We start from the raw sequence: 12,714 nt of genomic DNA on the forward strand, positions 1-12,714 counted from the left end.
TGTGTGGAATCAGAGTCCAGGGTTTTACACGGTTCAGACCAGAGTGTGGGGACACTCGGGGTAGGAGGTCTGCTTGGGAAGTCACCCCAGCACACCGAGGCAGAAGAAAACCCACACTTCTCACTTCTTCCATCCCCAGTGTCTTTCCTGCCTACCCCCTGGTTGGTTCAAAGCTGGGGCAATGCTCAGACCCAATGCTGGGCACCCTAGTTCTCCAAAGGGCCATGTCCAACACTGGCTGCAAGGTTGGAGGAGAGGTTAAAGGCACACGCTTCTTAGCACAGCGCGTGGCCTTTGCAGTGCCTATGAGCACAAAATGGACAGCCACCAGATTTTTGCATTTCAGCTCCTCGTCTCTCCCTTCCTGCTCCTCTTGCTGTGTTCCATCCGTGGAGATTTTTGCTTCCCACTGGAGACGTGGCTCCAGGAGTAGGCTCGTCGCCGGTTCACCGCTGTGTCCCCGCCACCTAAAGGCAGTCAATCGGTGTTTGTGGAAAGACTGACACGCACCCCTGAGGGCAGCTGCCGTACACCGGGTTCTCCCACTAGGGCACCTCGGCACCACCCCCTCCTCGCTCTTCTCCCCCCTCCCGTGGGTGATGCACCCTCCTCCTGCCAGCTCCACTCCACTCTGCAAACTGGGCTTTGAGTGCTACTCTGGAGGTTCTGCTCAGATAGGGTCAGTCCACAGTCAGCTGTGGGCTGATGGCCCCCCAAAACGAGGGCGGACCTCATCCAATAAGCCACAGGTCTCAGGAGCAAAATCAGGTTTCCCGGAGGAGAAATTTTGCCTCAGCCTAAGGCTGCAGCATAAAACCCCGCCTGGGTTTCCAGTCTGCCGGCCTGCCTACACATTTCAGACTTGCCAGCCCCCACAATCACATGAGCCAACTTCTTGCAACAAATCCCATCGGTTCTGTTCTCTGGAGAGGCCCCATGGAAACATTCCTGCAGAAAGGCCGTTTTCACTCGGTGGTTCCAGCCAGCGTGCATTCCTGGGGAGCTGGGAGGGACATGGAGAGTCCAGGTCTAACCGAGGGACGGTCACCTGCTACACAGTACCTCTCCAGACCTCAGCTTCCTTGTCTGCAAAATGGGACAAAACAATACCTTCTCAATAGGACTTTTCTGAGAATCAAATGGGTTGCTGCATATAAACACTGGAAGCAGTGCCTGGTCCATTTCAAGTGTTAGCTATTATTGCCATCATCAAAATTTTCACATGTGCACAGAAAGGGGGGCCGCGGAACACTGCAGTTCTGTGCTGTGGCCAGCTGCACATCTGACCATCCCACTCCCCCACCTTGCTAAAAATCCCTCCAAGGATGAAGTTCTGACAGCACTCTTCAACGGTCCTGACGACGTCACGTGGTGTGAAATAAACCAGACACAAAAGGACAAAAATTGCATGATCTCACTTATGTGAAATATGTAGAATATGCAAGTTCATAAAGACAGGAAGTAGACTAGAGCTTACCAGGGGAGAAAAGGGGGAATGGGGAGCTTGTGCTTAATGGGAACCATTTGTTTGGGGAGATGAAAAGTTTTGGTAAAGGAAGGCAGTGATGTTGGCACAACATGGTGAGTGAAATTAACATCTTTGAGTTGTACACATGAAAGTGGTTAAAACAGGAGACTTTGTGGTGCGTATGCTACCACAATAAAAATGAAAACTAACTAAATAAAAGCCTCCTCGGCTCCCCCAGTGGCCTCAGGCCAAGTCCTCCAACGCCTAGCCTTTGCCGGCCTCAGCAATCTCATCTCTCCACTCCTTCCATCCCATCCAGTGGCACCCAGCGCCTGGGGGGGGGGGGGGGCAAGAAGCGGTCAGCCCCCCTCAACCCCGCTGCCCTGAAGCTTTGTTCCCAGCACATTTCAATAGGGCAGGCTGAGTCTGCACAGCTTCCAAGCACTGTTGGTCCCGGGCAGCGTCCTCTCCCATTTACGGGCAAATGCAGATGATAAATTTCAGCTGAAATTAACAGCAACCAAGATAACTTATCAGGTTGGTGGGGGGGTGGTGTCCTCTTTTCCCAGTAAATACTGCCCCGCGGTGTCTGCCGTTTTCCCCAACTTGCAGTGGGTGTGTTATTGCAGGTGCCTTATCTTGTTCAACATTATTATTTTTTTAGAGGATAAGATAGCAACGGTAGCTCGTCTCCTATATATCTGCCTGAAGCTGCAGGTACCTCAATTTTGTATGCGCAGCAGAAGCAGCAAAATCTCCTAAGACCCTGTGACACCAAGAGGGCGTTTGTGTGTTGGCAGAGAGTGCAGCAGCTGGGGAGGGGGGTGGGGCAAAGAAAGAAAATATTATCCTGATTAAGCATGGGGGAGGAGCTAAGGTACTAAGGTTAGAAAGGATGCCCAGTTTCTCTTCCTTTTATTATGTTTTTTTCTTTCTGCAAATTGTTTTCTTGTGCGTTTCCTGATGACTGATGTGATATGCCCTTGGCTTTCAGAACAAGACAAGTCATCAGGGTTTCATTTGTTATGTTTATGCCAATAGAAATAAATCTCAGCACTCACGGAGAGGATGGCTCACACCCCCAAAGCCGCCTGGGAATCCGACTGGACTGGTCGCTAGCGGGCAGGCCCAGCAAATATGGGGTGAGATAGAACTGGCCTTATTGATCACGCGCCTTCTTCATTACTTCTGTGCGACTGCAGATCAATAGACGGGCCCACGGAAAAATAATAGATCTTTTTAGAAAATCAATTAAACGGAATATTTTCACGGAATTGCGTTTGTATGGCCCTTGTCATTGCTGAGCCGTTTAACATTTCTAGGGCAGGTTCCCTCGAAAGGCTGCCTTAGAATGAAGATGTGGCATAGCCTTACTTCCAAGTCCATGCACTGCCCCACGGAAAGGGCCGGATTGGAGGGAAGAAGAGAGGATTCTCCGGGAAAGGCAGAAAGCTTGCAGCTCATTGCTGAAACCCAGCCTTGCTAGAAAGCAGAGGGTTTGGGGACCCCGCCCATTCCCTCAGCAGCCTCATGTGGGCGAAGTGTGTCAGCTTGCCCCTTCTCGGTCTGAAAACGTGGAAGTGAAACTTCTTGGAAAGTTCACCCTGACGCCTGAGTTTCCCCACTCCAAAAGCAGAAGGAAGCTGAGCAGGCAATGGGAGGCAGGCAGCCGGGGTGAACTTCTTGGCCGCTGTTGCCGGGCACCCCGCCCGAAGGACACAGAGAAGCAGCTGGAGGCCGGGGCTGTGGACCGGACCCCGAGAAAGCAGCTAACACCCGGAGCCCTGGCCCACGGGCCGTGCACATTTGGCCTTTTTTAGCTCACAATTTACAAATGCAAGTTCTCCTCGTACCAGATGGAGCATGCAGGGGGTTGGACAGCGTGGCGCTTGGACACACCCCAGGGCTCCCCCAAATAGTGGTCCTTCACAGTCACAGCTGTGTGTGGTGTCACAGCTGACACCACCCATATTTCTCGTGGCTTCTGCCTTCCTGGCACTTTCTCCTGGGTCTGGCATGACTCTGGGTGACATCTATAAAAAAAAGAAAACTCTCCTTCAGCTTCTCGAGGAAGGATGATTCCCGTTTGTGTGGTGGCGTGGTGTGGGTCTCGGGACAGCTGACAGGAGTTCAGTGTCCCTGATGGTCCAGGATCAATAAAAATGTTCTAATTCCATACAGAAGACCCGTGATGACATATAAGACTCTCTCTCAACTTTGTTCTCTTGGTTCATTGCATCAGAGCACCAGAATGAAATCTCGCTTTAATTTATGCCCATCTCGGGGGTGTATATTATTTAACATTATTTCCTTCCGTCTGTCTCTTATCATCTCTGCCTTGTCTCTCAGTAACTTCGGCATGTCCTCCTGGGCTTCCACGCCTGGCGCATCCATTCCAAGCCCTGAATATTGACATTATTTGCACCCTTAAATGGGCATATTGGCTTGCCTTGGGGGTTGCTGGTATCAATCACTGCTCTGTGAGTTCTCCCCATTTCGTTTTTTTTTTTTCCCCACTCTGAGGTTGGAAGATTCAGAATTGAATTACGAAAGCTGGGGTGAAATATGAAGTCCTGATCCCTTACTGCAGAGCCAAAAGGGAATCAGAGAGATCCCTAAACTAATCTAAGGCAGCAGGCTGAACTTGCCTGGAGATCAATATCTGCATGAAAACGGAGCCTTTCTTTCCTCTGGATGGTGCAAACTCTTTAGCCCTCGGTTCCTCTGGAGAGCTGGGCTGGGTAGGGATTCCTGGGGTAGGGGCAGCATGCATTGTGTTCAGGGAAAAAGGAGCATTAGAAAGAAGCGTGAAGTGTGAGGGCCAAATGGAGCTTTTTCAGAGCCAGTGATTCCGGGAAATTATTCTCAGGTCACGTTTACCATTAGATTTCATGGTACCCACCAATCTGTGTCTCAGCAAACAGCCAACAACCCGTCCAGTGATCTGCTTCAAACTTCCACGTTCAATTATTCAAAACTTCAGCTTGGAACCACCATAGGCTCAGGATTCCAAGACTTTTAGGGAACTTTGAAGGGAAAAAACGCCAGCATTGCCACAATAAACAGCAGAGAAACAAGAAAACCCCCGTGTGTCATCTGCTGGGACATTTTCACTTGGAGAGCCATAACTCCAAATTCTCACGTCTCAGAAACAGCTCCAACAGGACATTAACTCACTCCACAAATATTCACTGAGTGCTGCTGCGTGCCAGGCACAGTTCTAGGGAGACAGCAGCAGCTCATTAGTCAGAAAAAGTGCCTGCCCTTGGGAAGCAAACATTCTAAGGGTGAGGCAGATGATAAACAAACACATAGATGATATGATGCAAACTCCAGAAGCCCAAGGGGGTTTGTCTGTCTCTCTGTTGCTAAATCCCCAGCCTAGAACTACGTCTGCACAGCAGAGGCCCTTGATAAGCTCGGAGCAGGCACAGCAGCTCAGCGTCGCTTAATCAGCTCCCAGTCCCCGAGTACATTTCTGGTTTTGCCGGGCTCACAGAATGATATTTCATATCACCCAACATTCAACATACATTTATTAAACGACTGCTATTTCAAGATATTATTACTATGACTCTTGGGGACGAGCCTGGACCTGGCATCGTGGGAGTGAGAAACACTTCTTGATGAAAAGGGGAGAAAGAAATAAAGTTTCAGTGGCTGAGAGATTTCAAGCAAAGCCAAGAGGTCATTCTGGAGATTATTCTTAGGCATTATAAAGATAACCTTTTCTACTTTTTAGTAGATTAGAATAGCTATAGAAATACCTGAACTGCTAAACTGGATTCCAGTAGCCTTGATTCTTGAAGACAATTGTATAACTATCTAGCTTTATAGTGTGACCGTGTGATTGTGACAACCTTGTGGCTAACATTCCTTTTATCCAGGGGATGGATGTATGAGTAAAAAAAAAAAGGAAGAACAATAAATAAATTAATAATAGGGGGTGGATAAGGGGTATGGGATGTTTGGGGTGTTCTTTTTTATTTTTATTTTTATTCTTATAATTTTGGAGTAATGCAAATATTCAAAAATTTATTGTGGTGATGAATGCACAACTATATGATGATACTGTGAACCACCGATTGTACACTTTGGATGATTACATGGTGTTCTAGTTTGCTAGTTGCTGGGATGCAATATACCAGAAACGGAATGGCTTTTAAAGAGGGGAATTTAATAAGTTGCTAGTTTACAGTTCTAAGGCCGAGAAAATGTCTCAGTTACAACGAGTCTATAGAAATGTCCAATCAAAGGCATCCAGGGAAAGATACCTTGGTTCAAGAAGGCCGATGAAGTTCATGGTTTCTCTCTCAAGTGAAAAGGCACATGGTGAACACGGTCAGGGCTCCTCTCTCATCTGGAAGGACACATGGCAAACACAGCGTCATCTGCTAGCTTCTTCTCCTGGCTTCCTGTTTCATGAAGCTCCCCGGGAGGCATTTTCCTTCTTCATCTCCAAAGGTTGCTGGCTGGTGGACTCTGCTTCTCATGGCTGTGTCGTTCTACTCTGCTCTCTCTGAATCTCTTATTCTCCAAAACATTTCCTCTTTCATAGGACTCCAATAAACCAATCAAGACCCACCCAAATAGGTGGAGACATGTCGTCATCTAATCCAGTTTAACAACCACTCTTGACTAAATCACATTATCCAGAGAGGATGATCTGATTACAGTTTTAAACATGGCATATTGGATAGGGATTATTCTACCTTTATGAAATAGGATTTTGATTAAAACATGGCTTTTATAGGGGGCATACTTCCTTTCAAACCAGTACATATGGTATATGAATATATAATATATCTTAATAAAATTTCCTTTGAAAATTTTTTAAAAATGATATTATACTAGTTGCTCGGGGCAGTAGTAACGTAGGAAATTCATTGTCTAATCTAGAATAAAGTTTTCAGAATGGCTTCAGTTATTGCCTTTTCCTGATGTGCTCACACTGCTTGGCTGCCCGCTGTACGTCCACTCCTTCTGAAGAAAAACGACAGAAGGGTACCTGATTAATCTGCAAATAGAGAAGGGAAATCTCAAAGTGGTAAATGAAATAAACATTGAAGATTTGTGTCTTACTGAATGTTGGCATTCAGAGACGTTGCCCACCCGTGCCTGTTCACATGATAAACATGATGAATTGACTGTAGATAATGGGGGTCCACTAATACTGAAGCAAAAAGAAGTACAATAGAAATAAATTAGGACTGAATTCAGTTGTGCGCTGTAAAACCTTGTAACAATATTTTCTTATCCTTTGGGTACAGAAAACCTTTGACCTGGTGATCTTAATTATTGCTACTGATCGAATAATTATTTCTGCCAATTTTATTTTCTTGCCACACTACTGTTTCTATTTGATACTTTGTATATTTACAGTCATTTACATCGAAGTTAAATTGTGCGAGTCTCTCATTATGACTCAAAGAATTAATGTCTTCCAACACTTCTGACTGTAATTCATTGAGAAAAATCTAAATTTTGTCAATGGGTCCAAAGCTGTTTCTTTGAATATCAAAATTTTCAAAAGAATTTATTGGAAATGTAATAGCCCCACACTGTTAAAAACGTCCTTTTTCAGATCTCTTTTATTTTGATGATTTGAAGTGATTTTTCCTCCTTTAGGCCTTTCTTTTTCACATGCCATTCTTTTTTTTAGTATTTATGTTATTTTATTATTATTTTTTAAATACCAAAAAACACATAACAAAACATGCCATTCTTTTTGGATGCATATGAAAAATATTGTCATCAAAAATTACTTGAGTTTTCACAGAGATAAATGCTTAGCTTTATAAAGATTATGATCTTATTAATATGATGATCCCAGTTGAGAAAACAAGAAGTAAACTCAATATAAAAAGTTCCAACAAGGGCCAGTTATTTACACTATAAATATATTATGTACTTTATAAAAGGTTTGTTTCTGTGTCTGAAAGAAAAAAAAGGTCCTTGATAAATTTCAGATAAATTACAGAATAAATCTATTTGTGCTCACTAGGAAGGAAACTTCCTAAGAACAAAGCACGAAGGTCCTTTGGGGGCTGAGTTTAAATATCCTTGACCCTGGTAGGAACAGCTTTCAGAGCCCTCCCAATAGTTGCACACTTGCCCTTTGCACACCAACCAGTCAAGCCCCAGAGATCCCCTCTCCCCCCAACCCCCATGCACGCATGCACAGCCCTGACTTCTGTGGAAATACTACCTCACCTGATGCAGCAGAGCCTCCCAGCCACTTTCTTGCGCAGCCTCGTGCATGCCACACTCAGAACGAATGGTTTTCAGCCTCACCTCCCAGCCCTACAACAAAATCATTTTGGGGAAATCTGGGAGCCGAAATAATGCTCCCAGAGATATCTGGGCACTAGACCCCAGAACCTGTGAATTAACTCAGATGGTAAAAGGGAGTTTACTGGTGTGATTAAGTAAAGGGTGTTTTTGAGATGAGGAGTTATCCGTGAACCTAAATATAGTCACAAGGGTCCTTGAAAGAGGGAAGCAAAGGGTAATTTGACGGGACAGGAAAAGGCTATGTAACGGCAGAAGCTCTTTGAAGATGGGAGAAGGGGCCACGAGCTAAGGAATGCAGGAGGCCTCTAGGAGCTGGGAAAGGCAAGGAAACAGATGCTCTCCTGGAACCACCACAGGGAAGCAGCCTTGCCCATATCTTGATATAAACCCACCGAGATTCGTTTCAGACATCAACCTTCAGAACTGTGAGATAATAAATACATATACTCTGGTTTCTCTTCAGATCGTATAAGTCTTTCACCTTTTACTAAAGATTTCAGTGGAGAGAAACAAGCATGAGTTCTTAAATTTTTTGAGGCTCTATTTTACAGCATTAAAGTGTGTTATTCAAAGTGAAAAAAAAAAGATAATAAATATGTGTCATTTGAAGCCAACACATTTGCGGTTTTTTCTACAGCAGCCATAGAAAACTAACACAGTCATAAAGTACATAGTAGTTATTCTTTTCTTGAGCTGTTATTTAAAACAAACAATTTTAAAAGAAGAATAAAGAGAAGCTTAGACTACCTATAGGCATGCCTGAGAGTTACTTCTGGAGGACCTCTGTTGTTGCTCAGATGTTGCCTCAGTCTCTCCAAGCCCAACTCTGCAAGTGAAATCATTGCCCTCCCCTCTACGTGGGACATGACATCCAGGGGTGAAACTCTCCCTGGTGACATGGGATATGACTCCCAGGGATGACTCCCACGTGGTACTGTGGGATCAACTATTTCATCCTGACCAAACGGGGGAAAAGAAGTGTAATTAATAAAGTCTCAGTGGCAAAGAGAGTTCAAATAGAGTTGAGAGGCTACTCTGGAGGTTGCTCTTATGCAAGCTTCAGTTAGACCTTGCTAGCTGTCATAACCTGTCAACCCCCAACAAGGACCATTCCAGCCAATCCTAAAAATCACCTAGGGCAATTTATAAGACTCCACAAGGGCTCCAAGCACTAGAGTAACTTTCCAGAAACCTACAACCTCCAGATGGGTCTCTAGTCCAGATAAGTCCTGAAACCTAGCCCAGCCTCTCCAAAACATCAGATAGTTCCATCTCCCTGCCCCATATTAGTGACAGACTCTTCCAATATCAAAAGTTTAGAATTGCCATAGCCCAAACAACCCCAAAGAGAGGGATGGAAAGATCAAAGGTGATGGTGGAGTTAGAAGATAGGATTTAAGAAATAAATATGAATACTGAATCATTAAAGTGATATCTCTTTTAGTCTCCAGTATTTTAGAGTAACTTGAAGTAAAAACCTAAAATTGTGGAATTGTAACTCATGCCAAGCTCTGAAATATGTTCTACAACTAATTGTGGTGCTGCGCTTTGAAATTTATAGCTTTTTTGTATACATATTATTTTTCACAAAAAAGAAAGAAAAAAAGTAGAAAATATTTAAGCTTTCTAGCCTCCTATATTCTGGAGCAGCTAGAAGGAAAAATATGAGAGGATTGTATGGTAGTTCATGACAAACTCTGGGATCTGTCCTGTAACTACTTGTTGAAAAGTACTTGAAACCTATTGCTTTTTTATTTCTTTACCTTGTTTATATGTTATATTACACAATTAAAAAGTTAAAAAAAGTAGAAGAAATTTTAATATGAAGATGTTAATCAAATTCAGCGAGTGATTTCATGTTATGAACTGAAATTTTTACTTTCTAACATTAAATCCGGCTTATCTCAGTTCTGTTTCACCATTTTAAATTTTAAACGGAATTGAAATAAGTCGACTAGTTTTTCACTTTCACAATCACTGTTCCATTATTGTTTATTTCCAATCTACTGTTCAGAAGAAGGGAAAAGCACTACTGAGGGGTTGGACACCCGAACTTCACCCAAAGCCTTCTTGAAGGATTCCAAGCCATTATGCCCTCAAAAGTGGACACCTGCAGTAGAGTCAGCATGCATTGGGAGCCAACTGTGCCACCAGCTTTTCCAAATTTACTTCTGCAAAGGATACAATGTTTATTAAAGAATAAGTGATTTTTAATTGTGCCTGTCATGTTTGTTATAAAAAATTGAACCACAACAAAATTCCTGGTGAGGAGTATTTTATCAGGGACATGGCCTAGAATTGTGGGTGCAGGGTGACAAAAAAAAGCAGACCAACTCTTAGGCATTTTTTTAAAATTATTGCTCTTAAATCTCCGGCAGAGGCCGCGTCTCCTGATTGCCTCTGCCCTTAGTACAATTCAGAATTCCCACAGTCCAGGAAAAAGGAAGGCCATTCTCTTGGCTTGAAAGCTGACCCCTCCTCTGACCGCACCGTGCCAGGGGGCACAGCCTGGACTCAAAGGCTGAGATCACAGGTGAGAAGAGGAAACTCCATAAAAGGCCCTAAAGCCCTTGCTGGCTGCAAAACAGATGCAGGCCCCTCTCCTCTCCTAAAGGGGGCAGCTCATGCAGGACTGGCGCAAAGACCCAGCCTAGACAGGTGGACGCCTTGGGCAACCTTACCTTCGATTTAGGAAGCATCCCCCCAGGGTCCCTGCTTCTCCTTCAGCTGGCCACTGGCCAGTCATTGGATCTTTGGCCAGGAGTCACCCGCAAAGTGGCCAGCTCTGGCAGCAGGGAAGATCTGGATGTCTCCGGGCCTGTGGCAGAGCCAGGCCAGCAGGGAAACGAGGTCACCGGGAAGCAGAGACAGCAAGAGAAGGTGGCTGGCCTGGTGAGAGCAGGCCTGGGGCTCAGACCACGGGGTGGCACCCAGCCAGCCCCTCTAGGCACCCCCCACCAGGTCACCAGTGCATGAGCTGGTCACTGGTCACCACAGCCCACTCCCCTTTTTTCCCTTATGCCCTTGGGATACAGGTGATCATTAAACTAAGGGGACTTTGGAGGTGGCAGATCTGGATTCTAATTCCGCTTCTTTCGAGGTGGTCTGTCCCTTTCTGTGAGCAAGCTGGGACCCCAGGCCTGCGGGGCTGCTGTTAATATGGGTGAACTGACATGGTGCAAGGAGCAAGGGGGAGGGAGTCGGCTCCACCCTACCTCTTTCCTCCTCCTGGCCGTCCCAAATAAATTCTCCTGCCACCCTGACCCAGGAAGGGGCTTGCCTGCCCAGAGAGACAGCTCTGTCTGTTTTAACAAGGGCCTTGCAGAAACACGAAGACCATTTTCAGCAGGTCCAGGCAGCCTGTGAGGGGGGCTGGAGTGAGAACCAGGGGAGGAGAAGGAAAGGATGAGTAGGGGAGGGGGAAGCCGAGAGGCCGGGTTCCCGCCCCACTAGTATGCAAATCACTCCCTGTCTGAGATAAATGATCCGGCAGGAAGGCAGGCTGGGTTCCCAGCGGGAGCCATTTGTCATTTCTATTCCTGAGGATGAGGAACCAGCAAGCCAGAGCTATTCCCCCTTCCCTCCCTCCCATCCAGGTAACTAGCCTGGGGCACTGGGGCCTCGGCTTAGAGGCAGCTTCCTAGACCTCCGCCCCCTCCCCGGCCTGGAGAGGGGCCCGCCTCGCACTTGCATAACCTTGAACTTGGGTTGCCCAGCACGCCACCTTGGAAGGCTCTCCTCGGCCGCGTGGGGAGTGGGTCCTTTGTCTCGTGGAAGTTCAATGTGAAACCGCCAACCTCTTTCTCTTGGCAGTCAGCTCACCAGCTAACTGACAAGTACTTGCCCTGTGCATGAGCTGCTAAGATTTTCCGTGATGTCAGCAGAGCCCGACAGTCTCCGGGCTTCACCCCGCAGGCCTGGCACAGAGCAGAGGAAGGGTGGGCCGCGTCTGTTCCAGCAAGAATTTGTCTCACACTTGGACCCCGTAGGCCCGTCTATAAATGGGAGATAAGCCGATAGGTGAATCCGTCCCTCCCGGAGATTTTGAAATTGCCAGAAACCCAAACCAAGCACCCCACCCTTTCCTTTTTGGGGCTCCCCATCTTGAGAGTAAAGGCTTGAGAATATCCTACTGGGCAGGACTCAGAATATTTTGTCGGTGAACGAATGCCAGGCAATAATGATTTTTAAAACCAGAAAAGAGGCTGCCCATCCTCATCTGGGAGGTAGGTCCACCTGAGTCCAGTGCCCCAACAAGATGATGGACAGGGCTGGTCCAGAGTTCAGAGCCTGGTCCACGTGGGGGTTCCAAGTATATTTGCTGAATTAATTCATAAGCAGCCAGAGAAAGCCCCTCTTGGACCAAATAGCACAAACTTCATTCTGGAAAGGGACAGAACTCTTTAGCACAGTCGGAGGTCGAACCTATATCTTTGGGGTGAAAAATAGATGGTTCCACTGGGCCTTTCATTCACTCATTCATTCATTCATTCAAGAGATCTGTATTGAGCATCTACTGTGTGTGAGCTCAGCATTAGACAAAGGTGATTCTCACTAGATCATGGGTTGTCAACAAGTGGGATCCTTGACAGTGATCCGTGGACTCTCTGCTGTCCATGGCTAGCTATCACCAGGATTTCAATAAGCAAACGGCCTGTGACCCTTGGTGAGCCCCAGATAACAACTCTGCTGATGTCATGGAAAATCTCAGCAGCTCAAGCACAGGACACAAACGTGTCAATAAGCCGGCGAGCTCACATGCCGAGAGAAAAAAGTTGGTGGCTTCATACTGACCTTCCAGGAGACAACTAGCCTTGGCCAATGGCCAGCATTCCCACATCCTCAGCATGGCCCATTCTTCTCCTGATAGGAGAAGGCCAGATGGAGCCACCGTCTCTCATCAGGAATCTCTGAGCCCCTCAACCCGCCAAATTTGGGACAACTCCAGATAC

General features: G+C 46.2%; 1 long non-coding RNA gene and 1 pseudogene across 1 annotated transcript; one reads left to right on the plus strand and one right to left on the minus strand.

Annotated features, from left to right (window-relative positions):
- Positions 1–5,631: 5,631 nt before the first annotated feature.
- On the minus strand, positions 5,632–11,581 carry LOC143686116 (uncharacterized). The gene is made up of 5 exons (XR_013176912.1): positions 11,459–11,581; positions 10,444–10,651; positions 7,682–7,771; positions 6,551–6,641; positions 5,632–6,451 (listed from the first exon to the last, which is right to left on the minus strand). It is a non-coding gene; the product is annotated as an uncharacterized LOC143686116 (long non-coding RNA).
- Positions 8,206–8,315, plus strand: LOC143689103 (U5 spliceosomal RNA; annotated as a pseudogene).
- Positions 11,582–12,714: the final 1,133 nt, after the last annotated feature.

The sequence above is a fragment of the Tamandua tetradactyla genome, chromosome 6 (assembly GCF_023851605.1).
Source record: "Tamandua tetradactyla isolate mTamTet1 chromosome 6, mTamTet1.pri, whole genome shotgun sequence".
Lineage (NCBI taxonomy): Eukaryota > Metazoa > Chordata > Mammalia > Pilosa > Myrmecophagidae > Tamandua > Tamandua tetradactyla.